Source organism: Sorex araneus, chromosome 1, assembly GCF_027595985.1.
Source record: "Sorex araneus isolate mSorAra2 chromosome 1, mSorAra2.pri, whole genome shotgun sequence".
Classification (NCBI taxonomy): Eukaryota; Metazoa; Chordata; class Mammalia; order Eulipotyphla; family Soricidae; genus Sorex; species Sorex araneus.
In genome coordinates, this window is record NC_073302.1 from 297,448,725 (window position 1) to 297,476,667 (window position 27,943).

Below are 27,943 nucleotides of genomic sequence, written 5' to 3' on the forward strand. Positions count from 1 at the left end.
TAAGAGTGAGTATTCTATTTCCCAGAACAACCACCAGAAATAATGCAAAGAACATCATGTAAATGCCAGTGAAAGGATCAACACCAAGTACTAAAAATATCCAACTAACCAATAAAGGACAGGGGGCGAAGGGAGAAGCTGTAACAGAGGAACTAAAGAAAAATCACATCACAGACATAAGCCCAGTGATACCAGTAATTGCATTAACAGTTGATGCTTAATAAAGGGAAAATCAGACATCCTCAGTCTGAATTGAATCAACACCTGGCTACCTGCAGGAGACTCCCAACCAAAAGATAAACAAAGGCTAAAAGTGAAAAGATAGTAAAATTACAGAAGTGAATACTGAGTCCAAAAACTTTATGTGAACTGGGGTTTGAGGTCCTTCTATTAATAATATATTTACAGAAATTTTAGGATTTATTTTCTAGAAATAAGGTTTTCATCCACTACAAAAGTGGATAAAAAATCTATTAAAAATCTACAGAAACCTCCACCTGTGAAGGATGGAGATTGACAAAAGGGGATATCAGAAAACTTTCAGGTTGTGGGGCCAAGGCAAAGAACAGGATGGTGATGATGTCAAGTCTCTTGATCACATATCATTTAGCAGGATAGAGTCTATTTGTCAAAAATCATCAAATATTGGGCTGAAGAGATAGCACAGCCAGTAGGGCAATTGCCACGCATACAGATAACCCAGGTTTGACTCCATACCTATTAGACAAAATTTTTGAATATTTAATAGTGACATGATCCAACATCTGGCATTGGATTCTAAATCATCTGAGAGGAATTCATAGTGTATAAGAATACTATGAAATCAGATTGTCTGAGATGTGATGATGAATGTTGTAAAATCGGTGCACTCTAGTTTAACACTCTCTTCACTCCTACTTTTCAGAATTTAACCAACAAAATCATTTCAGACAAACTACAAGAACCTCTACCTTAGCTCATGGATTTTTCTGACTAAAGAGTTGTTTAGCCATTTTCAACTTAAAGTTTCAAAAACTGCTTGTCTTGCTTTAAACTCATCTCAGATGTCGCTTCTCTGTGAATCATTAATTCTAACTTGTCCCTCTTGTTGCTGAAGCGTAATTAGTGACTTCATCCTAATGATTTTCATTACTCTCATTAATGAGGCTGTGTTGACCTTAAACCAGTGTGATCTTCAAAGTCAGGGAGTAACAACTACAAAGAGACTCTTGAGTGCAAAACAAAACAGCCAAGTGACTTGTAACGTGAATAAATAACTGCACCATCAAGGAAAATCTTTGAATATAAAGTATTGATATGCTTGATGACAGCAATGTTTAAGAACCCAACCGTAAGATTTTCTGATTCCTAGTACATGAGTGTCAAAACTTTTAGTGATTGAAGCACGCACTTAAAGGGAGGCTCACACTTACATATGAGTTCACAGATTCACAGCAGCTGAAAAATGTTCATAGTATGGGTGATACTATCTTGTGGGCGTTGCGTCTTCACATTCTTTCTCTCTGAATGTTTGCAGCTATTAATTACTTTTATAGTCAGAAATATAAAAGCTGTATATACTTGATTTTGAAAGACAAACCTGTCTTTTGAATTTATGTATGTATCTTTTCATCTGATTACAATAAGAATAATTTAGCATTCATTCACGCCAGCTGAAGAGACTGCACTAAAGACAGTTTATCAAACCCAATGCAGTGATCAATCAGCATCACTCACGTAGGGGGGGCAATCACCTTTACCTGTCACCTATGTGATACTTTATTTACTGGTGTCCTTTGTGATACTCCTCTGTGAACATTCTTTCCCCACAAAATTAGTCTTAATTTAATCAAAATTCTCAAACCACATTCTAGGAACCAGAGAGAGAATACAGCAGGAAGTGTGCTTGCCTCGTGCGTGGCCAACCTGGGTCTGATCCCAGGCATCCCAGGTGGTCCCTGAGCTTCTCCAGGGATGATTCCCGAGTGCAAAGCCAGGAGTAGCTCCAAGCATGCCAGATATGGCCCCAAACAAACACACATAAATAAATAAATAAATAAAACTGAATTCCAATGAATGGAATTGGAAAGTGGACAGATAAACAACTTAAAAGCCACCAGAAGAATCATCGCACAAATTCAAAAGACCAGGTATTTCACGGAAGAAAAGGCCCTGCTTTCCTACACATCAGTGTGGGGCATAGGAGTGAATCACTCTAAAGAGAATGAGAAATCCTGACTGTAAAACTATTAAAAAAAGACTGTGATGACTGTGGTATGGCTGAGTAGGATGTTTGAGGCCCTACGTTCAATTTTTTAGGACCAAAAACATAAATTTGTTAAATATGTTTTGAGGATTAATTATGAAAACAAGCTTACAGCTGGGATATTAGATGCAATTCATAAATTGGTAAATAATTAGGAATAATTTGCTGGATGCCATTATTGAGTTGTAACTATGTTAGCATGCATGTTTCTCTGCATATACATTTCTCTGCATACACGTTCCCTTGCAGATATGTTTCTCAGCATATACATTTCTCTGCATATACATTTCTCTGCATATGCAATTCTCTGCATATATGTTTCCCTGCATATGCATTTCTCTACATATTCATTTCTCTGTATATATGTTTCCCTGCATATGTGTTTCTCTGTCTGCAATGCAATCTGAACTATTTGGAGGTAAGTGTTACCGTGTCTTGGCAATAATAAAAAGCGAAAACAAGGGGTCAAAAATGAAAGGTAGAAAACAGGCTATGGAGACTGAAGAGTGGCTGGGTCCTCAAGATCCATATCCACCCTGAAATCCCTGAGATCAAAGAATATTGTCTTTCTGTCCAAAACTGGGGGGTCTTTGGCGATGGGGTTGTGTTCAAACTGTGACCTGGGGAGATTGTTCTGAATCCTCCAGGCCAGAGCTCGGGAAGCATCCCAGCGGCCCCTAGACCAGGAACAGAGGGATTCCACACACAGATAGAGGGAGACGTCAAGATGCAGAAGAAAGAGAAGACGACAGCCCTGGCTCTGAGCGCGGGAGCAGAGCCAGGAATTATGAGCAGCTACTAGGAAACAAGCAAGCAAAAGCAAAGTCCTCCCGAAATCCAAAGCCGGGAGGACCAAATTCTTTCCTCGAGTCTCCTTGCAACACCCAGATTCTGGGCAAATAAGACAGATGTCAGACAGCTGACCTCCACAACTGCAATAGAATAAATTGTGTTATTGTGAACCACCACATTTGTGGCTGTTACAATAGCATTAGGTAAGTAACAATTGGGCCCGAAAGATTTTCATTATAATATCACCCCTTTATAAAAGACTCAAATTACTCTTAATTTGAGCCATTCATAAATGGTCTTTGAAAGTTTTGTTTTTTAAGAGCCAATGGTAATTGTTTTAAGGAGAAAGGGTATTAATTAATTTTTTTCTAAGAGAGCATAAGGCATATGTCAAAGTAAAGGCATTAATATCTGACCTCATATTCATAACAAAACATCTTTTTTGTTTTCATACTTTGGCAATGATTAAATCACTTCATGTGATTTAACACTGATCAAATCACTTCATTTTCAAGCTGTTGACCCATTGCTATTAACATGGGAATAAAATATGTAATAAAAAGCCTTTCAAGAACTAGTTATGCATCCAAAGTCACAAGAAAAATGGCATTTGAAATTTTAAAATAATGTTTATAGTGTAGGTTCCAAGTGATTATTCTTATTTTGTAAACTGTACTTTTAAAAATTTCCTCTCCTCCAAAAGGTATTACATAAATAATCCTAAATTTCTGCCATCATCAGAGTTTGTGTTGGCAAAGAAAGGTATTGGCATCAAATAAAAATTGTGGTTTAGGGAAGCATGGAAACCCCTTCAAGAGTGATCTATCATATGTTCTTGAGTCTTTCCCCTCCATCACAAGCTATTTTGGCTTAGAATTTCATAGCAAACAAGAACAGATGAGCTGTTACATCATCACACAAGAAAAGAAAGACAACCAGAACAAGTCTCAGTTATGATGAAATTTCAAATTAATTCCCCTTTTCAATGGCACTGGCTCTTGTAATGTCGATACGCTGGTAAATGGTTGGCATGGATTTATAAGAGCAAGCCAGTGAAAATTTAAGAGCAGCTTGAAAAAAAATTGCTCATTCACCCGTCTACAAGCCAGCTTTTTTTTTCTAAGAAAATGCACATATTTTAATGTTTATGGATCACAAAGTATAGGTAGGAAAATGAAAAGGGAGTCAGCTGCAAGGGAGTGAGATTGTAGAAATATTTGAAGACAGTGGGTAATCCAAAATGCAATTGAATATGGATGCACGTTAATTCTACCGTTTTCACATACATGTGTCTGATATATTTGTCACTCACAACAACAGCAACAAAGTACACGCGAGTCCTTCAGGGATCACCAAGTATTGGGGCCGGAGCGATAGCATAGCGGGGAGGGCGTTTGCCTTGCACACGGCCAACCAGGTTTGATTCCCAGCATCCCATATGGTCCCCTGAGCACTGCCAGGGGTGATTCCTGAGTGCAGAGCCAGGAGTGACCCCTGTGCATTGCTGGGGGTGACCCAAAAAGTAAAAGTTTTTTAAAAAGGACCACCAAGTATTGAGATGCTGCAGACTGCCCACCTTTGCCACTGCTTTGTACACGGCCCTTCCTCGACTTCCCAGCCTGTCGGGAAGAGTTGGCATGTCCGTCAGATTGAGGCTCCAGGTGGCAGCCGGATGAGGCACTTTTGCCAGGAATGTGCAGCCCAGAGCTTCCTTCCAAGGGCAGGCAGGACGAGGGGAGAAGAGTCCCATCCTGGCTGTGCAAAGTCATCCGTGTAAAGTCATTGGCTAGGGACGGGTCAGAGGTGCTGCTGGATTGGCTGTGCAAGTTCTTAGGGGACGCTCCCATGCAAACAAAATACACCCAACTGCAGGGTGGGCCGTGCCTGCGGCTTGGCAGCGCGTCCAAGCACCACACACTGGCAAGGCATCATCTTCAAGTTGAATCCAATTCTCCTGCCATGCCTAAATATTCTGCGTGAAAAGTTCCCATCCCGTGTTAGTAGGTAGGTGGCGGGAATTACAGGAATCTCAGGGTAGCATTGTACTGAATAACATAGGAAGATTATAATTTATTTATGAATGGGTATACTTAATCACGTAAAGACATTAATTAACATTGGGAGTATGCATGATTACAATAGAATTTCTAAATATTTTTAGACTCTTATAAGATCACTCAAAATTTATTTGGAAAGAAATATTTTTAAATAATCCCCAGAATTCTGAAGAACAAAGAGAGCAGCAAAATTCTAAATAATAATTAAAATGATACAGTGATGATGGTGAGAAGCAGAGTCTAGACTACAAACAATGGCATCTGATAACTCTTGCATTGTACATGAAGACAAAAAGATACATCTATTGTCTAGGGTGTTGGCAGAGCTCGTTGTCATTTAAAAATGAATAAAATAACTTTCACCTCACTTTCTTACACTAAAATAAAATTCAAACTGAACCAACAATCCAAATTGAACCAACTCTCAAAATTTATTGAAAGAAAAAGTGAATATTTTTATAATTTGACTTGATAAGTGTTTTATAGATAGAGATTATTTATATAGATATAAAATGGTATCAAAATTATTTAGGTGCCAAAAAGTTAAGTACATTTTTAAGTGAAGAGAAAAACTGCGAAAAAAATATTTACAACATATCTGACAACAGCTAATCTCCTAGATATTATGAAATGTTCTTATAAGTCAAGGAAGGATAGCTGATCTATTTTTAAGTGGGCAAGGGATCTAAAAAGCCATTTACAAGAGCACAAAGCAGAAGTGTCTATTAATTATTTGAAAACCTAATCAAACTGACAAATGATTAAATTCAAATAACAATAAGAGATCATGTTTTTACTATCAAATTGGCAGTGGTTAGAAGCTTATTAATACCCTGGGCTGGCAAGAATATAAAAAAACAAGTTCTGTCGTATGTTTCTAGTCAGAGAAAAAAAAAATTAGCTAAATTTTTGGAAGGAAAAATTGCAATATCTCATAGCTGTTTTGTGTTCCTGTTCTAGAACAAGTTCATTTCTAATCATTGAGAGATAAACGCAGGAGAAACATTTGCAGCCTGGTTTTTAATGGTGAGAAAAAAAAATGGGAGTTATTTAAATTTTTAAAGGTGAAGGATTATTTTAGAGCCTAAATTGCATCCGTAAGAGCTGGGTTTAAAAGCCCTTCGGTGTGAGAGTCGCCACAGCTGAGGCGGGAAGGGCTCATCCCGACTCTGCCGTGCTCTGCCCTCTCTGATTGCTCTCCCTCCAGGGAGCCTCCCCTCCCTGCCTGCTTAGCTTCTGTGTCTCTCCCGTTCTTGTTCGTATATCGTCTCTTCAGGCAGGTGCCCCCAACAATCCCACTTTTATTGCTTTGTTCCTGGTAGTGTTTTGGTCCCCGATGCAGTGAGCACGACCCAACCCTCACAGCCACACTCGTGGGCCGCGCCAAGCCTGGCTCTTGAGAACCTCTTGTTTGGAAATAGTATAGCCCTTGCGGCTATGTGCCCTGGTCATTTTTCCCCCTTTTGCGGGGAAGGGGGTTAGGGATGGGGGCACAGCTGTGCTCAGGCCTTACTCCTGCGTCTGAGCTCAGAGGTCACTCCTGGCAGGGCTCAGAAGACCATCTGGGGGGCCAGGGGTCTCACCTGGGCCTGCCATGGGGAAGGCAAGTGCCCTGCCCACTGCCCTGTGGCTCTGGCCCCTGGTCATGCATTTTCATGTCGGTTGTGTTATTCTCGGTGAGACCGTACCCCTGGGAGCCTGCACCCCCCACTCCCCACCTGAGGATCCTGGCCTGGCTCCTCGTGACTCTCTGTGGGATCCTGAGCTTCACTGAGGAACTCCACGTGATAATATTCGGGGCGGGACGGGGGGGGGCGGGAGAAACGGGAGAAGGCTGGTAGTACCCAGCAGGACTCAGGGCTACTCCTGGCTCTGTGCTCAGAAGGAACGACCAGAGTTGGCCATGTGCAAGGCAAAGTGCAGGCAGCTCACCTCCGGACGATCTCCAGCCCCAGGAAAGGCCAGTCTTACCCGGAGACAGAGGGAAACGATTGAGGGTCATTCCTCCCAGTCTCAAGTTTCTTACTCTTCAATGCGTGAGTATAAAATAAATCATCTCTAGCTTTTCCCTGAGCCCTCCAGGCTGGAATCACCGCCCTGACACAGTCCTTTACAAGACCAACTTCACCTCTGTGGAATCTTTATCAGTGGAGCATAATTAAATATGCAGACACAGAATTGCATCCAAGACACACTGCCAAACATACAGAAAAAAAAAAAAAAAGGTGCCAAAGTAGCTCGACTCTACGACACTCTGCTAGGAAACCGAATCTGCGCCTGGGCACGCCGTAAGATGCAAATACGCAAATCAGACACGGTATTTCTCCAACTGCATCACCAAGGACGGGCCTTGCCCAGCCTGGAGGACATCTCAGGACAGACGAGGAAGATAGACACAGTCTGGGTGAGGGGATCCAGCAACAGTACAGGGCGCGGGGCATCTGCCTTGCACACAGCCGACACCCCACATAACCCCCTGAGCACCGCCAGAGTAATTCCCGAGTGCAGAGCCAAGAGTAACCCCCTGGGCAGGGCAGGGCGTGGCCCCAAAACAAAGGCCTAGTGTGTGAGAGAAAACTCAACCAGGATTAGAAAAGAAACATCCCGGGGTAGAAGTTCCACTCTCACAGAGTGAGACGAAAGTAGGGAGCCGTAGGCCAACAGGGGTGCCTCTCTCTGGGCTGTGGGAGCTGGAGGGGGCAGGGGAGGCGGGGAGCGGAGGGAAAGACCCCAAGGGCTCGTATGGAAAGTCACGCGGGGAAGAGGAAGACACACACTGACGGCCCCACTCTCGGGACAGAGGGAAGAAGAAAGCCGGGACGGGCGGTGCCCCGAGCAACGGTCCCTCAGTCTGCCCAGGGCCTGAGGCTCCATATGTGGGCACAGGGGTGGGGGCCTGCGCGGGAGGGTGCTCGGGACCCCCGTGGAAGGCCATTAGCACTGGGGCTGGGGCGCGGTGCCGTGACACCACATGCGCTTGGGATCGACTCTGGGCCAGGGCCGAGTTTGGAGGGGACAGCGCTTGCTTGCCTGCACGCTGCTGACTCGGGGTTGGCCCTCGGCACCCCATGTGGCCCCCCACCAGTGACCCCTGACCACAGAGCCAAGCGTCAGCCCCGGGCGCCACCAGGCCAGGTGTGGTTCCCAAACCAAACCAGCAAACAGCTCTGGCCCTCAATAAAAACAAACTAATTTTACCAGAAACACACACACACACACACACACACACACACACACACACACACACACACACACACACACCTACTCTTGTCTCAAACTAGCACTGTAGCACTGTCATCCCATCGATTTGCTCGAGCGGGCACCAGTAACGTCTCCATTGTGAGACTTGTTGTTACTGTGTTTGGCATATCGAATATGCCACGGGGAGCTTGCCAGGCTCCGCCGTGCGGGCGGGATACTCTCAGTAGCTTGCCGGGCTCTCCGAAAGGGACGGAGGAATCGAACCCGGGTCTGTGAGGTGCAAGGCAAACGCCCTACCCTCTGTGCTATTACTCCAGTCCATCTCAAACTAATCTCGCCTCAATAAATAAGTCGGAAAGTTGGAGCGTAGAAGGAAAATCAAGATCCAGTATTGGCCTCGGGCCACGTTGAAGACCCTGACCCCTGGCTGCAGTGACCCGAAGTGTGAGGAGCTGTGGCACCGGGAGGGTGTGGGGGTCCCTGCTTCTGCTCTCAGAAGGGTCTCCTGCACTGGCCAGAAGGTCGGGCTGCAGCCCCGAGGGGGTTCTGAGCCGGCGGCCCCATCCCACGGCCCCCGGAGGCCTCCCGAAGGCCCCACTGATGCTCTGATTTCAGGAGGCAGCACTGCCTTCACGCTCCAGGGAACAGCCGGGCTCATCTCTAACCCACCCGGGGGCTCCAGACTGTGCTGCACCTTCAGCAGACCCCGTGAAACAAAGCAGGGGGCTCCGGGGGAGGGATTTTCAGATTGCACGTGAACGTCTGCTGCAGCGCTGAAGACTGCCACCAGCCCAGCCCCCAGCCCCAGGGCAGGGCGGAGGAGGGGAGAGAGGCAGGCAGGGCAGGGCAGGGCAGGGCAGCCGGCCGCCAGCCCCTCGGGGGAGGAGACTCCAGAGAAAGGCTTCACGGAGCAAATAGACCACAAATTATCTGTCATTTTCCTTAAGTATTTAGACATGATTTACCTCCCTGTGCTTCTGTGTGGTTTGTCCTGGAGCGTGAATTCAGTTTTCAGCTAATCTTTTTTGTTTTTCTAAGAAATCGGTAGGTGAAGGAGCCAGGCTGAATGGTAGGAAAGTTCCCTCAACTGCCAGCCAATCCTGGGGTCCAAACTGAAGGGGCAAACCGGATGGGGCCTGGGGGTAGCTGGGGGCTCTCCCTACTTGGGGAGTAGGTGCCAGCACTGAGAATTTGAGGTAAGAAAATCAAATATAAAAACCACAAATATATATGTGTACATATATGTATAGTCTATGTATTTATGCATATAGGGATATATATGAGTTTGTATGATGTGTGTGTGTAATATTAAGGTCGATCATAAAACATCCAAAGCTTTAATGCTTCCATTTGCTCATTCATTTCTTTCAGCCATTTAATCCCAACTATTATCTTCAAAGAGCTCTAATTTATAAATCACCTCAACATGGAGAAAACTGAAATATTATCATTTCTGTTTGATGAGAAATTGAGCAAAACAATTGCTTTTAACCTACGCCTGAGTAAGTCAGTTTGAGGGACTTGATAATTGTATATGCTGATTTCACGTGAAATGGGGATCACTAACCAGAAAAACTGATGCTGAAATGTTAAGGCCATAGACTGCTGTTTTTTATTATAGGGTTGTTTTTTCTTTTTCTCCGTGTTAAACAATGAACTTGTTCAGCGTTCCCATGAACGATTACTGTCTTATTTTATAAATGGAAGAATGAAACTATTCATAGAACTTGACATCAACCTGGCCAGAGAATGTCACTCTTTTAACAAAGATTGAAATGTATTTGATTCCTGGTCTTGCATTAGGCTATATCTGAATACAAATGCTTGAAGAGCATATCATTTGAAAATTGCTCTGACGCCTTGAACTTAATGATCTAATCACACTTTTGTCAGTATTATGAAGGACTAGCACTTGTCAGGTAATGGAATTAAATCCGACTAGAAATGCTCATAGATTTAATGGCTAATTTGGAAGAATATGGTTTTAAAATTCAAAATTCATTTAACAAAGAAAGATTGAGTAATTATATTCATGAATATAGCACTTTAATCTGAGAAACACACCAGCGTTTTAAACATTGAAGATTTTAGGAGCACACATTCCGGAAAGGCCATCTGTTTTGCTACACCTGCCCACAGACTTGCTTGGTTTTAATCCCAATTTCCCTGCTGTTTACACACCTTCCAGTCCTTCTATTTCCAAGAAGCAAATCTGTGCAGCTAACGGCGGGCACATGCAGATTCCTCTCCACCTTACTCCGATTTCTTAGATCCCAGTTGGCCCCCAGGTGAATGCTGCCTGCGTTTCCTTCCACCCAATAAGAGAGGGGACTCAACTCCCATGATGCTGCCAACTGGAAGGGAACTGAAGTTGCAAAGCAGGTGGGGAGTAGGGGAGGTGGGGGATGGACCCTAGTAGTGGAGGGCTGTTGACACTTGGGCAGTGAAATCACGCTGCAGTATAGAGGGTGCTATGGAAACCTGCAAACCACTTCACCACCATGAAAATAAATAAACCTCACCCCCATCTGACCTGCAAAGGGTCCAGAGACATAGAACGTGGGTAGGGCGACGCCCTGCACACAGCCAGCCTGTGCTGGATCCCCGACACTGCATCTGGTCTCTGGACCATCCCTGAACACAGTCAGAGTAAGCCCTAAGCACCGCCAAGCGTGACTCAAAACCAAGACAAACAAAATGGGGTGAGGGGTGGGGGGAGCTTATGCTTTAGGAAAAGCCATTGATTAGTGAAGAAATGAACAAATGGAGATATGAAGGAATGGAAAGAAATAAAACCTGGGGCCAGAGAGAGAGATAGAGAGCGGATACATCACTTGCCTTGTTCATGGTCAATCCAAGATTGATCTCTACTATTACTTATGGTCCCCTGAGCCTGCCAGGAGTGATCCCTGAGCACAGAGCCAAGAGTAAGCCCTGAGTCACCAATGTGTGTGGCCACAAAGCAAAACAAAAAGGAAAGAAAATTAAATATATCTAATGTTTGAGGAAGTCATCTGAATAAAGTTACTTATCCATACCTACTTCATCTTTATAAAAGTAAAACTAGGGGCTGGAGCGATAAAACAGCAGGTAAGGTGTTTGCCTTGCATGCAGCCAACCCAGATTCAATTCCCAGCATCCCATATGGTCCCCTGAGCACCACCAGAAGTGATTCCTGAGTGCAGAGCCAGGAGTAACTCCTGAGTATCGCCGGGTGTGACCCAAAAGGCAAAATAGCACTGTCTGTAGCACTGCAGTCCCCGTTGCTCATCAATTTGCTCCAGCGGGCACCAGTAACGTCCCCATTGTGAGACTTGTTACTGTTTTGGGCATATCCAATACGCCACGGGGAGCTTGCCAGGCTCTGCCATGTGGGCAGGATACTCTTGGTAGCTTGCCAGGCTTTCTGAGAGGGACAGAGGAATCAAACCCGGGTCGGCCACGTGCAAGGCAAATGCCCTACCTGCTGTGCTATCGCTCCAGTCCCTAAAAGGCAAAATAAATAAATAAATAAATAAATAAAATCAAAACAAAAATAAATAGGAATAAAAGCCTGTTTCAGGTGGGGCATGCATGGAAAGCAAACGCTCTGTAACGGCGTAGTATCAACTGACCAAGGGAATGAGGGCGCCCTGGCAAGCACGGGGGCGGGGAGGCTGGAGCTGGCATTTCTTCCGAGAAACTTACAAATGGATTTTCCCCAACCCATAGCGTCTTCGAAATGGCCCCTGATGGGGAGCTAGTTAGGTCATTTTGCCCACAGAAATCAACCAATGCTACCGCCAGGGCTGGGCAGGGAAAGGACTCGTTGCTAAGCACTTGTCCGAGTACCACAATTGACTGTCCATCTAGCATGTGCCGTTTCCCTTCCTTTGTCAAACAAAACACACTTGACTCTCACACCCGCACTGTGTAGCAGCACCGTTCCTGCCGCGTCCTTTCAGGGAAGCAGCCCGAGGCTCACAAAAGGAGCTTGACAGGATATAAGTGGCAGCCCGCTTGTAGGATGACATTACTTGGTCCTCTCCCCCTTGCCACGAGTAGCTTGTCCCGGTTTTTCCCGGAGTTTAGGCTTACCCCAGTCTCACCCATCAAGGTGTTCCCGAATCTCTCCCTTCCCTTTGTTTAGCTGTAATCATTTCTCTATGCTCTCTTCCCCAAAAAGAGTTAATCAGCTTTCCCCCTAATCTGACTCTGCTAATTTGTAAGGTCAGATTAGGGGGAGAAACTGATTAGCTGTTTTTGGGGAAGAGAGCATAGAGAAGTGATTACAGCTAAACAAAGGGAAGGGAGAGATTCGGGAACACCTTGATGGGTGAGACTGGGGTAAGCCTAAATTCCGGGAAAAACAGGGACAAGCTACTCGTGGCAAGGGGGGAGAGGACAAAGTAATGTCATCCTACACCCACTTTCGCCTTTATCCCATTCCCCCCCTTCGGTGCCCTGTCCCCACTCCTGTCCACAGCGTTTTAGGACTGGGAAAACTACTTTCATCTGCTCCTGTGCTATCGGCTAGTCACTCGGATAAACATCACGAGAAGCTCTTGTTCTGTCTCCCCTTGAACATCTCTAGAGACAAAATCTTGGCTCAGGCCATTCACATTTTGGAAGCTGATGTTTCTCTACAGTGATGGAGGCTGGTTTGGGAGAGAAAACCCCTTTGTGCTTCTAACCACTGATTGTTCCTCTTATGGAAAACTGGAAACTGTCACAAGTGCCCAGTTCTTCTAAGTTCAGCATCTTAAGAGACCACAGAGAAAGCATCAAAACCAAATATGCATGTGCCCACTTTGCTCTTTCTCTCTACACGCGTGATCCATCTCTCCACACATCTACGGGTAGGGCGTTTGCCTGGCATGCGGCCAACCCGGGTTTAACTCCCAGCATCCCTTATGGTCCCCTGAGCTCTGCCAGGAGTAACTCCTGAGTGCAGAGCCAGGAGTAACCCCTGTGCATTGCTGGGTGTGAACCAAAACTAAAAAAAAAAAAAAAAAAAAAAAAAATCGACCTTGGCTGCACGCACCGGAAACACAAAGACAGTGAACAATGAAGGGGTCACGGTCTGTGCCTGCTCCCAGCCCTGACCCTCACAGGAGAGCTGTAGTTCCCAGAGGCCTCTGTGTCTCTCTACCCCGGGCACTGGAGACCTGCAGGGCCCTTTTGCACCTTAGCTGTGGGGACGTCTGGCCTCAGCTGACCTGGATGGGGTGCTGCTGTTAAGCACCCCGCTCCTGTTGTTCTCCATCCTTTACAGGCAAGCGAGGTCTTTCTCTTTAGATCTGAGGCGCCCACAGAAGTGGGAGCAGCTGCTCTCTTCCCCTGGAGCGCTCTCCCTGCGCTGAAGGTGGTGTTTAAGAGGTCGCAAAGTTGGACCACAAACGTTCCACCTGCCACTCACGGCGTTGGGCGGTGTTCAGGGGCGCTCGTTAAGGGCGCTGGGAAAAGCCGCGACTCCAGAGGCCGACGGCTGCGTGCGGGCCTGTTTGCATAGCTGGGCCTGATTGCCTCGGCCTCCTCTGCTGACTCCACACGCAGGCGCCCCCCCCCCACACTGGGGAAATCCCGCTCTTCCCACGCACACGCCAGCGGGCGGTGAAGCGGACGCCAGCGGGACCACGGGGAGGGGAGACAGGGGCCTCTCGCCTTTGTTTCTCCCCAGAAGTGACTCGACATATTTCTCCGGTCTTTGAAGAAATGGCCCTCGACCTGGCATTCACCCCCGAGGGGTCAGACGCCTTTTCAGCCCGATAATTTCCTTAACAGTGAAACCGGGGCGAAGACGCAGGGAAAACAGCCACAGTAAATTCCCACTGAGGGTTAAGACCGGGTTGGGGGTGATAGTTTAACCTGCGGCCTTTCTGGGCCTGCAGCAGCACAGGTTTGCTGGGCAACGTGGAGTCCAGGCCCGGCTGCCCACTGCCGGCCGCTGGACGCAAACACGGCTCCTCCCCGTGCTCCCGTGCTGGTGGCCCAAGCCGGGCACGGCCCAGAAACACCTCTGGCATGGGCCTTCCTGCGCCTCGGCCCCGTGCAGCCTGGGTGTGCCGTCTCTGGTCTCGGGGAGTCAGGTCAGCGCTCCCGGTCAGAGCATCAGCCCGGCATGCAGCCTAAGCGTGTGGGAAACGGGTGCTCCGCAGAGACAGCGTCCTTTACGTCATCTCTTTCTCTGGCGTGAGTTCGGGGCCTCCCTTGCCAGTGCTCGGGCCGACTCCCAGCCGTGAACCTGCAGGGGAGGAGTCAGGGCTGGCAGTGCCTCGTGCCCCTCCTATCTCTCTGGCCCATTCCTAAAACTTATTTTACTTTTATAAAAGTCTGAAGTTGACAGAACACTCGTTTTGTGGGAGTGACAGGCCCTGGCTTGTGCCGGGGAGACAAAGGCCACGACTGGGTGGCTCGTGGGCTCTCCACTGGACTTGCTCCCCGCCCAGAGCCGAAGTGTGGGCAGTGTCTTGTCCCCCCCCCGCCCCCCGCTGCCTCTGTAGCCTCAGGCCACACTCTTCCCTCCTCCCGGAAGCCGCCTGGTGCTCCCAGGAGCCTTGGTGCCCCGAGGGGCCTCCTCCGATGGGAGCACTCGGCAGGCTGGGTGAGGCCCACCCAAAAGCACCCATTCGTGATTTGGTCTTTCAAAGCCTCAACAAATTTCAAGGTTCTCGGTTGCATTTCAAGGTGCTCGGGTGGAAGCTTCACCCTTGGACGTGCAGGGAGACCCCCCGTCCTGCCCCGTCCTGCCCCTTCCCCCCCGCCCCCCCGTCCCACCCCGTCCACCCGTAGCACCAACTCGGGAGCCGGCTGTGGGTTTCACAGAGAGAAAAAACTCTGAACCTTCCAGCACTTGGGGGCATAGAGAGGAGAGCCCCTCCCCTTGGCCCCCACCGCCCCCACCCCACCCCCGAACAACACTAGGCCAGGCCCAGGCCGACATCTCCCCGACTGTCCACAGCCCCCGTGTGGGCTGGAGAGGCCGTTTCTCCAAACTGGGAACACTTCCGGGCGTAGCGTCGGCTTGTTCCACAAACCCGACTGTGTGTGCAAGAAGAGAAGTCGCCCCCGCCTGCAGCGGGCAGGAAGCTGGCACTGTGGGTGCAGCTCACGAGGGGTCAGTCCACCAAGAGCTCGGCCTGAGTCTGACCCTCACAACCCTCTGCCCGGTCTCAGCCTATGAGATTAGTGTTTTGATTCCATGCCGAGCATTATACAATACCTATAACTGTGTAACTTCTAACCAGATCTCTGTGAAGGGTCCTCGTCTTGGGTTTTAATGCATTGATTTTGTAGCAGCTGTTTAATTTTCTCTTTGGAAAAAAATTTTTTTCTGGCCTCAACACAGTATAAAAATGTGTGGGGTTGATTAGTAGAAGATCCAATGTATATTTTTCAAATGCCATTCACATAATATATTAGAAAGGATAACAAAAATGCAACTAGAGTTCTTTATTTAAAAAAAAAATACATAATGTAGGGGCCAGAGCGATAGCACAGTGGGTAGGGCATTTGTCTTCTATGCGGCCAACCCGGGTTCGATTCCCAGCATCCCATATGGTCCCCTGAGCATCACCAGGAGTAATTCCTGAGTGCAGAGCCAGAAGGAACCCCTGTGCATCACCAGGTGTGACCCAAAAAGAAAAAAAAGAAATACATAATGTATACATATATGTACATAAGTACAAAACCTACAAAGCAACAAATTTTTTTTTAAATTTATTTATTTTTAATTAGAGAATCACCGTGAGGGTACAGTTACAGATTTATACACTTTTGTGCTTATACTTCCCTCATACAAAGTTTGGGAACCCATCCCTTCACCAGTGCCCATTCTCCACCACCCGTAAACCCAGTGTCCCTCCCACTCTCCCCAATCCCATCTCCCCCCCACCCCACCCTGCCACTGTGGCAAGGCATTCCCTTCTGTTTTCTCTCTCTAATTAGCTGTTGTGGTTTGCAATAAAGATGTTGAGTGGCCGCTGTGCTCAGTCTCTAGCCCTCATTCAGCCCGCAACTCCCTTCCCCCACATGGCCTTCGACTACAATGTAGTTGGTGATCGCTTCTCTGAGTTGACCTTTCCCCGGAACGTGAGGCCAGCCTCGAAGCCATGGAGTCAACCTCCTGGTACTTATTTCTACAGTTCTTGGATGTTAGTCTCCCACTCTGTTATTCTATATACCATAGATGAGTGCAATCTTTCTATGTCTGTCTCTCTCTTTCTGACTCATTTCACTCAGCATGAAACTTTTCATGCCCATCCACTTGACTACAAAATTCTTGACCTCCTTTTTTCTAACAGCTGCATAGTATTCCATTGTATAGATGTACCAAAGTTTCCTCAACCAGTCATCCGTTCTGGGGCATTCAGGTTTTTTCCAGATTCTGGCTATTGTAAACAGTGCTGCGATGAACATACATGTGCAGATGTTGTTTCGATTGTACTTTTTTGCCTCTCTGGGATATATTCCCAGCAGTGGTATTGCTGGGTCAAATGGGAATTCAATATCTAATTTTTTGAGAGTCGTCCAAATTGTTTTCCAGAAGGCAAAGCAACAAATTTAAACATAAGTTTTATTTTATGTAAAGTTTGATCCCTGAATAATAGCCAAAATCAATATGAGAATGACCCCTATGCATGTTAATTTTTACTTTTTTCAGTATTTATTTGTTTTAGCCATTTTTGGAGTAAAATTTTGTCATATTACACCAAAGTAAGTTTCAGGTGTGCAATGCGGAAAAAGCAACCTGTGGATACATTACATTGTGTTCACTACCAGTTCAATATAAATAGTACTTCCCAGAGAGATGGCAGTTTTTCTCTGATCTTTCAACATACCCATGGAATTTTTTTTTTTTTTTTTGCTTTTTGGGTCACACTCAGCGATGCTCAGGGGTTACTCCTGGCTCTACACTCAGGAATTACTCCTGGCGGTGCTCAGGGGACCGTATGGGATGCTGGGATTCGAACCTGGGTTGGCCATGTGCAAGGCAAACGCCCTACCCTCTGTGCTATTCCTCCAGCCCCCATACTCATGGAATTTTTTGATTAATAAAGTAGCTGAACACGGCTGCCATATTCTGTATGCAGGTATGAATTATTAGAGAAATGTTTAGATGCGTGTCACACAGTAGGTGTGCTCCGGGAAGGCAGTGACCGCAGAAGCTCATCCACCCCTGTTTTCCTCGTTAAACCAAGACTTTATTATCTTTTCTAGATCAAGAGTCCCTCCTGAAATGGTCTCGGGTGACTGACCTAGCACGGCTCCCCATCCAGGCTCAGGCTGTCCCTGTCACCCACCCCCAACAAAGACCCCGCGTCCTCCCATCTGTCCAAACACTCGGTGGACACACGCTAGTTTCAAAGCACTCCTGCTGAACGGAATCGCCCCTCCATTAGCAACGCCCCAAAGACAGACCTGCTCGCCTCCGTGGTTTGGGCCAAGAGAGCAGAGAGGGGAGAGGTTTCCAGCTCCTGTGCTTGTGTTAGAAGCCTGGCAAAGGGGAGGCCAATCCGTCTGGGTGGGGGACAGGGACCAAGAAAGACAACGTTCTCTCTCTACCACCTGCCCACGGTTCCACTGACCTGGACGGCCGTGGCACGTCCAGCTGTGCGTGGGTTTCTGGGGACTGCTTGGTCCTGGAGCAAGTGCATGGGGTCACGATGGCGTCTTCTCACGGCCACAGCTCCAGGGAGCTCTCTGCTTTGCTGGGCTCAGCCTTCCGCAGGAGCCAGGGAAGCTCGCATTCCAGCCGGGGTGACCTCACCCCGGGCCCCTCTGTCCCGCCGTCCTGCAAACGCTGATTCTGGGTTCAGGGCAGAATCTTAGAAGTGGAAGGTCATCGGGTCCACAACGGTGGGTGTCCAGGGAAATGAGACGTTTTCAGGGAAGAGTCCCCGTGGACAGCTTGAAATGAATCTCTCTCCTGGCACCTTTGAACAGACAGGGGCTTCCTGCTTGGTCACCCCCCTGCTGGGAGCCGCAGTATCGTCCTCCCCGTGTTCCTTTTACTCATTTGTAAACAAGATTCCTTCTCGCCCCCCAGCCTGCTTCACGGGTGGTGCAGATGAAGTATATAATGCTTGTAAAAGGCTTTGAGCACATCAAAGACAGCACTGTATAAATACTATATCATTATACACGTTCCCATAGGAAGCATCACCAGGACACTTTGATGCATAAATATTTCATTGACTGAACCCGGACAAAGCCATGTTACACTCAGAGGCACCAGAAGGTAATTGGCCACAGGAAGAGTTCAAACGGTGATGCATTCTCTTCCTCCTCCTCCTCAGCTTTCTTCTCTGCTCTGAGTTCTCTCTACTCTCGTTTCTACCTGCTAGTTATTAAAGCATTACTTTTTAATATTTTCAAGTTTACGCACAATTCCAGGTACCAGGAGAATATGAGGGTACAGACATGTAAAAAAAATAAAATTTCACTCTTACTAAAACTTAAGAATCTCTTTCAAGATTAGGTTTCTGCCCCCCACAACACTGGATGTTCAAGATACAGATTTTATTCTCTATGACTTTTGGGAGGTTTCTTTTTATGTTATTTTTAGAAGAAAGACAACAAATGGGTGTTTCACCCATTTGAATGAATTTAAGTTTTACAACTTCTCCAAGAGTTCGATTTATTGCTACTTTCTTCATATTACTAGGATGCCTTGGTTTATTTTTTTAAAATACGTGTATATATAGATGAATATATGATATATAAGCACCTCTTACTTAACCAAATTTACCTTTCTCATAATTCTAGACAAATTCATCATCTTCAGGTCCAAAAAGACTCCGGCATATTCCACAGTGGAAGCAGCAGAGTTAAATATCCACTAGGAGTGAATGTTCCCCAGCAGAGACTCTGTTTCCATTAATGTACTGAAGTACAAGAAGAAAAGTCTTGGGAATTTTTAAGCAGTGGCCTAAGAACAGGCCAGAAAATCTGTCCTAAAGACTTGAACAACCCTAAGAAAAAGTCATAATGAAAAGTTGCAATTGTTTTCCATTTCTGAATCTCTCCCACTTCTCTAGCTTCTTGAGTGATGACTCAAAACATCAAACCAAAGCAAAACGCAACAGCACTGAAGGCAGAAAGCCCAGCCCCAGAGAGAGCATCGAGTTCACACAGTGGAAGCGAGAAGGGCCCTCAGCTCGAGCAGATGAGGACGGACGCGTTAATCATCCCGGCCCTAAAAGAAGAGAAGGAAAAACAAATCTCTAGCCAAGCAGAGTCTGTCTGGGATTCCACTCGAGGAACATGGCCCCTGAGCTTCATCTCTGTCCACAGCAACTTTGGAAAGATAAGAAGTTCTAGACGATTCTATTCTTTGGGGGAGCCCTGAGGGCATTTGGGCCACACCTGGCAGTGCTCAGGGGTTTGTTCCCTGCTCAGAGCCAGTGGGGGGGAGAACCCAAAGCAAGAACTTGACCTGCAACAGGATCTCTCTGGACCCAAAGATTTTACCCCTTTTCACTTATGTTTTTATTCAATTAAAGAACCGTGACTTACAAGGTCTTGACAGTTGACTTTTAGACATGTGACATTTCAACACCAATCCCACCACCCAGGTCAGCATCCTCCACCATGTTTCAAGATCCCATCCCTGCCCCCATCCCAGCCCCCTCCCCATCCCTTCAGACTTCCATCACCCGTGTGATGGGCATGTGACGAAGTTCTGGGCTTGCAGCTTCGATCTCCTGTCTTTAGCGTTGCTGAGTCATTGTATGGTCACATAGGACTATACCACCCTACCACCTCCCGCGCCCCGGTCCAACTGGAGCCCACCCCTGTGCGCCCATTACTTCAGAGTTTCTTCTTCCCTCCCCCCTGAGCTTACCCCCAGCCCTGATGTCTTGCTGGGTCCTGCACGGCTGCTCCTGTCGGCCCCTCACACACTCAGACACATCAGGACGGCCAGTGAGTGAGGATGTAGGTCCCTGTCCCCTGTCTGTCACGGGGAGCCCCCGAAGGATTCTGTGCTCGTGTGACATCACACTCCTGGCCTTCAAGTCAAACTCACGCGTGTCTTTGTGCCAGGTCGATGCTGGAGTCAGGTGGCACCTTCTGGGGAGAGAACTGCAGCCTCCGATCCTCAGAGCCTGCAGCACCTCAGGCAGAACCAAAACTGAGAACTGGACAGGTAGTGCAGGGACTTAGGTACTTGCCCAGTGCACGGTCAGCCCTCGCCATATCCTGGCACCATGTGGAGCCCCTGAGTCCCACCAGCAGTGATGCCTGAGCACAGAGCCAGGAGTCAGCCCTGAACACCACCAAGTATGGCCCCCAAACAAACAGAAACAAAATAAACAGCCATCATCTCCCCACAACCCCCCCCAAAAAATGCTTGCTCATATGCATAGAAGCAGCAAATCTACTGTTCATGTTGATCCCTCAGACATATCCACCCGGTCATGAGACAAGAAATGGGTGAGCACTGCACATGGCCGGGTGGTCATGTAGGCACTGGAGAAACCGCCCAGAACACACACTCTCCTCCCCGAGGCAGACACAGGTCACTCCTCCATGAAGAAGCAGCAATCTGGGACGCTCAGAGTCCCTTCTTCCAGGGAGGAGCAGAGGGCCAGCCGGGCGTTTCTGGGGGAGGCAGGAAGCAGGGGTGTGTCTGAGGGGAAGGGGCAGAGCGACAGAGAGCTGCAGGAAGGAGTAGGTGGCCAGGGGTGGCCGGGGTCCTGCTGAAGACGGTGAAGACGGAAAGGATGAGGCCCTGGAGGGAGGAAGAAGGCAACTGCCCGAGGGGTCGTGGGCCCAGCGCTTCTCTGACCTAACCAGGAACCCGCTGAGCTGACAGGCAGGAAGTGACCTGACTGGCTCAGCATAGGGACAGTTATGGCCTGGGCACCCACGGAGCACCGGACAAGCCTGAGTCGCAGAGACTAGGGAAGTGGGATTTCCCGGGCCCAGGAGAAAGGTGGAGGCAGCCTGGTGGGGTCCCCAGCGACTGAGAGCTAGAGGGTACGTGGCCGACAGAGTTCACCGCGGGCCACGGGCCGGCAGTGCTGTGGGTGCCACAGTCCAGGAGCCACGGTTCAGACGGGAGAAAGACCAGAGAATCAAGGCACAGGGAGAACGGGCAGAGAGCAGGAACCTGATGTCCAAACACTGGCGCCGCTGTGGAAGACCGAGGCCAGGCTCCTGTGACCGGTCTGTCTCTGCCCTTCCCCCCAGAGGAAACGGCCCTAGAGATAAACCCATTATAAAGATGTCCGTCCCAATAGACCAAGGCCCTGGGGTCACAGTTTAGCCAGGCTAGATTAAGATAGGCAGCTGAACAAAGAATGTTATTTCTTCTGATGTGATTCTGGTCCTAAGCAGTAGATACTGGACACGCAGGAGAGTTGGGGCTCTCGGTTCCTGAGGCCGTCAGCTTCCCAGACACCATGGTCTTTCTCTTATTTCTATCTTGTCTTCTTTTTTTTTTCTTTTTGGGTCACACCCAGCAATGCACAGGGGTTACTCCTGGCTCTGCACTGAGGAATTACTCCTGGCGGTGCTCAGGGGACCAGCTGGGATTCTGGGAATCGAACCCGGGTCTGCCACGTACAAGGCAAATACCCTACTCGCTGTGCTGTGGCTCCAGCCCAAACTATCTTGTCTTCTTAATCTTCCGAGGTGTCCCTGCTTCATCCACGCCCACCCAGGGCTGCCTCCCTCCGCTTCACACTCTGCGGGAGGAGGCTGAGACCCAAGCCCAGGGCTGGGACAGAGAAACACTGGAATGAGTCGGGGGAGGTGGTGGGGGTGACTCCAGGAGACCAGTGACATCCCGGTATATCCGTACAAACGCAGCACCGCAAGCAGGGCTGTGGACTCCCATAAACTGGCAAGGAAAGATTTAGTGAGTGAGAAAAACAAGGTCAAACATCCAGATGCCAGGAAGCCATGCCAAAAAAAAAAAAAAAAAGGAATAAATTTCTGCTGGTGATCAATGTGATCAATGTGGATGGAGAGCTATAGTGCCGTGAAGAGCGCCAGAAACGCAGGCTGCACACCATGTGGTCTCACTCTCGCGCATCTGAGCGAGGAAACGCGCCAGGACAGAGCTGACACGACAGGGCGAGGGGGTGAGGAGAGAGCACAGAAACCCCGGCAGGGATGAGGACAGCGTGTCACAGGGGCGGCTCCCTCCGTAGCTGGAACTTGGTGGTGGTGACATGATTTATGCGTGTGGAAGCCCAGAGAGCTGTACAGACTTCGATGGTCCGCTTGGCTGAGTGGAAATCTGGCTCCCACAGACCTGACTCTGGGAAACGAAAATGCAGAAAATCGCCTTTAGCTTGCAACTATGTTTTGTTTTTTTTTTGCAAAGGACAAAATTAAGAACATGCAATTATCCAAAATTTTATATACCGTAATTGAAGGGCTGATTACCCATGATGGGACGAATCTGGATGCATAAACGTGTACGGGGACAGAGGGTGCTATCTGCTAGTTACCAATACATAGAATCAATTTCAAAATATTGTCTTTTAAGACTGTACAAAAGGGGGCTGGAGCGATAACACAGTGGGTAGGGCATTTGCCTTGCACGCGGCCGACCCGGGTTCGATTCCCAGCATCCCATATGGTCCCCTGAGCACTGACAGGGGTAATTCCTGAGTACAGAGCCAGGAATAACCCCTGTGCATCTCCAGGTGTGACCCAAAAAGCAAAAAATAAAAATAAAAAGAATTTATTAAAAAAAAAAAGACTGGACAAATGTTTTAATGGGCTGGACAGAGCTCACACTCTCTAGCATGCAGAAGAACTGAGTTCTCTGTGAACACTGATATGGCCCCTAGAGCACCAGCAAGAGTGACCCTGAGCACTGAGTCAGGAGTAGCCCTTGAGCACAGCTAGGCGTGACTCTTCCCAAATACTATATTGTATGTATACTATAATTTATGTTATACCATAGAATGCAATTTTATATTTATGTATTAATTAAAGAAAGAGGGAGGAGGGACCAAAGACGGGAAGCCCAGGTCCCCACTAAGAGCTGGATGAAAAATGGCAACTGGACTCCTGGGGCTCGGTTGTCCAGAGAGATCCTGCTCACGGGAAGCCAGTCTGGGCAGCTGTTTCTGAGCTATCGAGGCAGGTTTGGGCGTTTGCCCTGCATGTGGCCAACCTGAGTTGTATCCTGGAATACCTTGCGGTGCCCAAGCCCTGCAGGAGTGATCCTTAGCTCAGAGCCAGGAGTAAGCCTTAAGCACTGCCAAGGTGTGTCTCCCTCCCCGCAAACTAAATAAATAAATCTAGAGTCAAACTAAGAATGGATGGTGCGTTCCCGTGATGCTCCTGGGTGATACTGACAACCACAGTCTCGGGACGGATGAAACATTGGTCTGACTTTATTCCGGGAATACGGAGACCAAGGATGGGGAGAAGGGCATGGGTACCACCAACCAGTCCTTGTAGAGTATTAGGTTGAGAAAGAGGTGTCTGGGGGCTGGAGCGACAGTAGAGTGGGCAGGACATTTGCCTTGCCTGTGGTCATCCCAGATTCAACTCCTGGCACCCTGCATGGTCCCTTGAGCCCCGTCAGAAGTGATCCCTGAACCAGAGCCAGAATTTAGCCCTGAGCACCACCAGATGTGGCAAGAAAGGAAGAAAAGGGGAAAGAGGGAATAAAAGAAAAAAATAAATGAATGAAAGAGAAAGAAAAAAGAAAGGGAAGGAAAGAAGGAAGGAAGGAAGGAAGGAAGGAAGGAAGGAAGGAAGGAAGGAAGGAAGGAAGGAAGGAAGGAAGGAAGGAAGGAAGGAAGGAAGGAAGGAAGGAAGGAAGGAAGGAAGTGAGGAAGAAAGGGAGGGAGGGAGGGAGGGAGGGAGGGGGGAGGAGGAAGAGAAAGAGAGAGGAAGAAAGAGAGAGGGAGAAAGGGAGAGGGAGAAAGAGAGAGGGAAAGAGAGGGAGAAAGGGAGAGGGAGAAAGGAAGAGAGAAAGGAAGAAAGAGAGAGGGAGAGAGAGGAAGAAAGAGAGAAAGAGGGAGAAAGAGAGAGGGAGAAAAAGAGAGAGGAAGAAAGAGAGGGAGAGAAAGAGAGAGGGGAAAAGAGAAAGATAGGTCTGTCTGATGGAGGTCATCGAGTGTCAGCCTCCTGGCATGAATGAAACTGGAGAGAGACACATTTGTCAACAACCTGAAATTCCCCATTTAAACCAAGTTATTTTCAAGATGTTGCTTCATAAAGTTCCAACCACAATGCACGTGCTCCCCATTTGCCTTCTGAAGAAAGCTGCCTGCTGTGGGCTGGATTACTCTTTGTTAGGGCCTAAAAGAGCACAACCCTCCCACCCCCGGCTCTTGCAAAATTATGATTCTGTACAGAAAGAACTATTCATTTTCAGATTATCTATTTAATGGTCATTACTGCTATTGCAATAGTCCAAATTTCATTTGCTCTCTGCGTCTTTCTTTCTTTGAAACGTGGTGACCTTTCCATTCTATTTTCCAGTGACACCACTTCATCTGCAATGGCTGTCAAAATCCTTGACCAAAAACCAAAGGCATTCAGTTAGCTTAGTGTCCTTTCCCCCTAATAATCATTTTTTAACCATGATTTCATAGAAAGAAAATTAAAAATGCAAAAGCAAGTCACACATGAAATCTCCCTATAGGCAATGTGTAATCTGAGAGCAGATGACGACATCAATGCGGAAGCCACTGGAATATGGTACGTATTAAGCTCCGTCAGACACAGGCCAACCCTTTGGATCCTGGGCAGGAGAGACCCCTCCCCCAGCATGAAGGCAGAGGAGGCAGCAAGGGTCCCAGAAGGCTGCTGAGGCTCTCACCCGCGGGGGAGCCTGTTGAGAGTGTGTTGACAGCCCAGCTCTGTAAACAGAGGCAGGTCTGCGGAACCACACCCTGGGTTGCCAGCGGCAGGGGCTGTTACCACGGCTCAAAGGGAAAGGACTTCACTCCGAAGCAAATGGCACGCATGGACACCCATTGAGAGGCAGCAAACTTTACTGCAAGGAGATAACAACCAGCCCGCAGTGACCTCACAGTGGGAGACCCACTTCCCTGACCTTTGTCCCCTTGCCTCTGACCTCCCACCAGGGTTCCCACAGCTTCCCCAACCCAAAGCGACAGCCCCCAGGCCCTTGCCCACCAGCCTCGACAACACCTGAGGAGAAGGGGAGTTGGGAAGAGAGGAGAGAAGGCAATCAAAGGCTTTTCAATCTAAGACTTAAGAAAACTTAATAGGGAAGCCAGCCTGAAATTGGAAAAGGAACCCGAGAGAGCGGCTGTGTGTCCGCCCGAAGAATTCAGAGCAGCACCTCTGGATTCGTGTTGAAAAGTATGAAAGAGAATTATGGTTTGCCGTCAGCTTTGACTGCATGGAGGTTAGAGACAGAAATCAGGAAATAAAATACAGTCCAAGGTTTGGGGCAGGTCGATAAATACTGTCCTCAGAGTTGGGATTTGATTTTGTAGAAAATGAAGAATCACCAAGTGCAACTACTCTTCCAGGAAAGCCAAGAGAGAGGGAGGGCACCAAGGGGCAGGGCAGGGGGGCGGGGAGAAAACGTCGTTCTGAAGGCGCAGAGACGGGGGCCATTGTGTTTTTCTGTCTAATGTTCTCCATCAAATAATCTAATTAAAATCATTTTTGTCTGAGCAGTAATTTAAATGCATTTCCCAGAAAATCAGAGATTCAGCTACAATCAGAACATTTCCATTACCATTAGCATGATGAATAAGAAATATTTTGAGGAAATAAAATGATTGCACTCTTGGAAATGGCAAGATGCACTTTAGAACTTGAGCAGACTCAGGATTCACATTTATTTCATTTTACAAAAATAAAAAATGGTACAGCTGCTGAGATAAACAGTTTGGCAGCTACTCAAATGGTTAAATCAGAAACAACCTCAGGACCCAGGGACAGATTAGAGAGAGAGAGAGAGAGAGAGAGAAAGATAGCAAGAGCCTAATAGGTATTTGTCTCTACATGTTTCTGGTAGCAAAACTCACAGTAACCAAAGAAAGAAAACAGCCCAATGTCCTTCCAGAGAGGAGCAGATTAGCAAGAATTATACATCAAAAGGAATGTGATTTTGATATACTCTCCAGCATGGATATTCTTGATTACATTACATTAGAGAAACATACCGCACTCAGAGAATGGCAGATGGCCCCGCTTCCTGTGTATGAGGTACCTAGAGTAAGAAGGGCAGAAATGTGAAACAGAAAGAGCCTAAAAAGAACCCTAAGAGGAAGTGTGGGTGTCTTGAATCGCTTAGGAAATTGATTCCTATTTGGAATGATGAAAATGTTCGCTCTAGGTAGCAATCATGGTTATAAAACATTATGAATGTATTCAACCCCATTGAGCTGCACAGGTGCAAGTGGATAAGATGACAAGTATCAGGATAGTTCCATTTTATCACAATTAAAAACATCAATGAAACGAGCATAAAAATACTTGCAAACAATATTTACATCATATTACACCAATATTTCTTCCTGATGTAACCTGTATCAAGAAAGATTGCCTGTGTCGGAGAATCTATTCTCATTCCCAGAGTGTTTTCTCAAGATTGCTGTACCTCAGACTGGTCCACGGTTGGAAGCTTGCTCCTAGTTTTGGGGGAGAAGGCAGATGGGAGAGAGAAGAGACCACTACAGCGATGAGAGTTGGGAGTGATCACTCCGGGTGAGAACTGCGGGCTGAAAGTAGGCAAAGGAGCAAACATGATAACCTCTCAGTATCTGTATTGCAAACCATAACGCCCAGAGAGAAAGAGAGAGAGAGACAGAGACAGAAACAGAGAGAGTTACAGAGAGAGACAGAGCAAGAAGGGGAGAGGAGAGACTGGGGACAGTGACGGTGGGAAAGGAAAATGTACACTGATGGACAAATGGCTGTTGGAACCTTGTCTGACTGAAAACCAATTATGAACAGCTTTGTAACTGTATCTCATGGTGATTCAACTACAAAAGAAATTGCTGTATCTGCTCTAAAATCCGTGTCTAGAGGAGCGGGACATCCATTGCTCATTCTGAAAATTCTGGAACCTACTAATAATGCTGCCCAGTAGCAGGTGATATGCTTTATCCTTCTTTAGCAAAACAAAAATCACTCACAAGCTCACGTGTGCATAAGTGTTGTGTGTGTTGCGCACGCACACACACTCTCTCGCGCGCTCTAGGGGAGGAAGACTCCTTTATTTGCCTGTTCTGAGAAGCTATTCTAAGAGGCCAATTCACATCGAAGTAAAGACCTTGTTGTACAAACTGGCAATTTTACAAACCATACACTGTCTGGGCTTCCGTTAAGGAAATACAGTGATTTTTAAGTTATACAAGAAAATCAAAGCAGGATCATTCTAATGCAAATGGGTCATTCAGAGCCATTCACCAATGGCAGCCTTCTTGAATAGTGCAAAAGTTGAGTTGTTAATTCAGTGTGTTTAGTTGCTCTAAGTTGTTTTTTGGTCTGTTTTGCTTGCATCAAAGTGAAAAGAGAGAGAAAGCAAAGGGGAGTGGGAAACTCTGGCTTCTTTCGAACTTTGCTAAGTTCTGTTCCACAAGAAAAGCACATTTCCTGGCCGGGTGAGGAGGGGGACGGGGTACTGGGCAAACAGCTGCTCTTTGAGGGAAAACAATGAAGTCCAGTCACCCCAGAAGCAGAAACTTGATTTAGGAGAACTGACACA